This window comes from Meleagris gallopavo, chromosome 10, assembly GCF_000146605.3.
Source record: "Meleagris gallopavo isolate NT-WF06-2002-E0010 breed Aviagen turkey brand Nicholas breeding stock chromosome 10, Turkey_5.1, whole genome shotgun sequence".
Classification (NCBI taxonomy): Eukaryota; Metazoa; Chordata; class Aves; order Galliformes; family Phasianidae; genus Meleagris; species Meleagris gallopavo.
The window spans coordinates 1,573,208-1,577,426 of NC_015020.2; the positions used below are offsets into that span (position 1 = coordinate 1,573,208).

At 37.6% G+C, this 4,219-nt stretch overlaps 1 long non-coding RNA gene across 1 annotated transcript in view; it reads left to right on the forward strand.

Annotated features, from left to right (window-relative positions):
- Window positions 1-9: 9 nt before the first annotated feature.
- The window catches only part of LOC116216964, a 26,064-nt gene continuing 21,854 nt past the window's right edge, over window positions 10-4,219 (forward strand). Inside the window, exon 1 of the long non-coding RNA XR_004160712.1 lies at window positions 10-170. This is a non-coding gene — a long non-coding RNA (uncharacterized LOC116216964). The remainder of the gene's footprint in view (window positions 171-4,219) is intronic.

A 4,219-nucleotide genomic window follows, 5' to 3' on the forward strand; every position in this document is an offset into this window, starting at 1 on the left:
TACACCCGGCCCGAGCGGCCCGTCCGCCCCTCGGTCCCGTCTTCGTGTTGCCGCTCTCCGGGCCCCGCTTAGAGCTCGGGTGTGCCGCGCTCTGTGGAGCGGTCCGCGCTGGAGTAGCTGGAGGCTGCAGGCCGTGGAGAACCGCCTGGGGAGCGGAGTGCGGGACACAGGTGAGCTGCCTCTAGAGAAGTGTTGCCAGTAGTGTACGTGATGTGGCTCTACTTGCCTCATTTGCACGTACATAATGGAACGATCTGTGCTGGAATGACTTTACTCCGTGGCTTTGATCCAGATTGCAATGAATTTTGACGAATTGCAGTCTGTGGGAAGTCCTCACTGGCACGCTTTGGGAGGTAGTACATCCCAGAGGAGCCGCTCTGTTCTGGAACTGGGGAAACAAGTGAGGATGTACCGGTGGCAGAGCTTCATAGCCTCACTGCAGTCCTTCAGTTCCCAGTTTCTGCAATCAGAATATTTCTTAAGCATCTCATGATTGCCACAAAGCACATACATTTCAGGATATTTTTGAAGAAGTTTCTTTGCCCATATAGACTGGTATTGAATAAAAAGTCATCAGCTAAGTGCTGGTAAGTGCTTGTAAGAGTACCTGCTTCTCACTGGAACTGTTTTTTCATTGTATCTCAACAGTCACATAGTTTCTTGTACTCAATTTTCTTTACTTTGGGCAGCCAGCATTATCTCAGCTGGTCTGCTTTTACCAACATGTACGTGCTGCACATCAGCCATGTTTTTGCAGTTATAAAAAGTTTATTTACCTTATGTTTCTAAACTCCCTTGAAATATTCATCACAATGAGATCTCCCTGCAGCCTTCTCTTTTCCAGGCTGAACAATCCTGGAAAATACATGTATGTGTGTATATATATTCAAGTACATATATATATATATATATTTACAAAACAAGTGGTGAGCCACTCAATTTCTCACCCCCCACCAAGCTATGCCCAGCCTGTCCTTGAGCATTGTCTGCCACCTCCCTGGCCAGATCCTCACAGTTCTGTTGGTTTTTTTTTTTTTGCATGATGTCATATGGTATGAATGCACCTTCCTGTTCCTTGTCCCTTCCCAGCTCTCTTTCTGGCAGGACAGTAGGAGAAGGTGAGGAACTGAAACATCCTTGACTCTGTATAGCACTGCTCAGCAACAACCAAAAACCTTGATATGCTATCAACGTTTTTCTCCTGAAGCCAAAACATAGACACTATTAAGAAAATCAACTTTGTCCCAGCTGAACCCAGTACAGGTGTTGTAAATGGCTGTGCTGGTATCATGACCCTTGCACATAGCCGTCTCACCTTTGACTCTAATTCTAACAACACATCAGACAAGCGTGCATAGATATTCCTGATGAAGATTTACTGTTTTCACTGTTTTCCTGCATTGCTGTCACTGTCTCCTAGACCAGAAATGTTTCAAACCAAAACAGCTAATTTCTGAATCTATTACTCCCCTGCACATCCCTAAGTTACTGCAGCAATCATCCTATCATCCGTAGCTTTTTGATAATTTGTTCCATTGCAATTCTCTGTGCTTCTTTTTTCTCCCAATCTGTACTGGAATCATCCAGTTAGTAAGACTTGGGCAGACATAACTAAGATGTCACTTAATTGAGGTGGGTTTCAAGCCGTGGAGTTTATCTTCTCTTGGACAGTTAAAGATGGAGGGTTTTTATATAAAACTGATTACGTTATCTGTAGTTCTGTTTTTATTTTTCTTATGCAAATCTGGTGGTGCTGCTAACAGAAAATTTGACTTTTGTGGAGTATTGAGTGATAGGGGAATTAACATTGCAGGAAAAACAGAATCCATTTTTTTCAACACGAATAGCTTTAATTTGAAACGGGGAAAATTGGATAATGTTGAAATATTAGACAGATCTATAGATTTTATTTTGTGTTCTATTTCCTTGTAATCAGCAAGACAGTTTGTTTCTTTAATGAAATAGTAATTGCAAAGGCCTGATAGAAAAATAACTTTCAATTGTGATGGAAATACTGCATGCAAGAATTGGCTCACGTACAACAAGAACAGCAAAATGATATTTATTACTAATATCATCTTTAGCATGGAAAGACAACAAATAATAAGGTCCAGATTATGGACCCAGTGACGCTTTGCATTCTATGTAGATCCTTTAGCTTATCCCATATCTCAGCTGAGAAAGAGAACAATAATAGTTTAGCTTCTTTTTCTGCGTGTTAGCAGATATCAGAGTCAGGACAGACGGAAGCTTGGATTAACTGGAAGTTATCAGAAATAGCCTAGAACTCAGCTGGGCTTATGAAATTTTTACTATTGTTATACAGAGCACACAAATTTAGTTCTTACATAAAGTTTTTAATTTTGCTTAAAATATGTTCAGTATAACATTTTCAAACTACATATTAAAGGATTAGATAAATGCCATAATCGAGTATATGAGTCATATTACCTTGTACTCTATAAAATGATCAATTTTGTCAGCTGGAATGTCTTAGGAAAAGGTTCTTCTTAATTTTAGTCTAGACAAATCAATGGGAGGAAAGGAAAGTTTGCTTTTCCAGAATAACAGAGGGGAAAGTTCAAGAACAAAACAAATGAACAAAAAAGCAAGCTAAATCTATCAAATCCAAAAACATGATAAATTAAAACCTACACTACTGAAAACATGTGACATGAGACTGACTTCATCTCTGCACTGAAAAATTTACTCTTTTTCTACTTCCTTCTTAAATTCCTTATTTTCTTGTACCGTGTTCTCAGCCTTAAGCTCAAAAATTATTTTCTTTCTTAAGGGAAAATTATTTATACAAATTATATAGCAATAATGGCTTAGAAGTAGAAGTGTGGTCCTGCTCTGGTTCCTGGTAGAAGACTTTACTTGCTGAATAGTTTATTACAGATAAAAAGATAATTATTCATAATGTTGTTTGAGGGGAAAAAAAAAAAATCATTAGGAGTGAGAGAATAAATTACTTTGATTCAATTATAGAGCTGTTCTCCACTAAAAATTCTTATGTGACATAAATGTTGCTGAGCATGACCTGGGACTATTTTTGAAATATATATTAGTATGAAATTATTATTATACCATCTAATGAAGTTTCTTTTATGCTCTGTAGATCAAATATGTGCTGAAAAAAAATCACAAACATGCTAGAAATGGTCATCAGTTGAATGTTAAATCCTCTTAACAAAGTGTAGAACTGGAAAAGATTGGCAGATGACATCAGCAGTTTTGCTGTCAGTGGAGGTTATGATAAAACCATGCTAATGTTTGCTGCCATTTCATGTTTCCATTATATGAGGAACAGAGAAAGAAAAATTGAGTTGTTGCCAAGAATTTGCGTACAACCATTATTTTAAAAGTAATATCATAAGAGATTGAAAGTGGGAGGAGTTTGCAAAAAGTTGAACCAGTAACGAGATGCTGTGAAGGGAAAGAATAAAAAGAACAAAATATTTGCAGTATATATCTGTCATTGTCAGAGTGCAGTACTCTTTAAGGGTATGTTTATTTATTTGGTTGATTGTTGGGTTGTTTGGTTATAGGTAGGTGGTTTATTACCAAATTCATTCATTTGAGGTTATTGGACATTACATGTTGGAAGTTTTAAAGAAAGTTACTGTAGATTTTCTAAATCCTTATCTTTAAAATGTATTTTTCATATATTTCTTCCTAACTATGGTCATAATTCAGTCATTTAATCATATGTCTTACAGGAGGCCTTTTATTACTACCAGAGCCAACAGTAAAACTCCTAAGGGATATCTAACTTTAGTCATACAGAAGAGAGATATTTGTTATCAAAATTGTCTGGTTTGTAATTGTCTAAGCTTCATCTCCTTTTTATTGAGGAGTGTTGGAATCTTGACAGCACATTTCATCCTGTTTATCCTAGGCATATTCTCTCGGCAGCACAAACCACACTTGGGAGATTCTTGAATGTTCAGTTGAGCTCAGGAGTAGCTCTGATCACTGCTGTGAAGCAGATAATCAGAGAACCTGTGGCCCAAGGAAGCCCAGCACTGATTTCTGTATAGGGCCATTTACATTACTTCAGTGGTGAAAGAGTTTTCTAAAACTTGCTATTTTATGCATTAAGACTTTATAACATTAAGCATTTGAAGCAGTTTGATAAAGATGAAGGTCACTAATGGAATAGCATAGGCCCTGGTGTCATAAACAAAGCAATTTTCTTTTCCTTAATAGGCTGGTA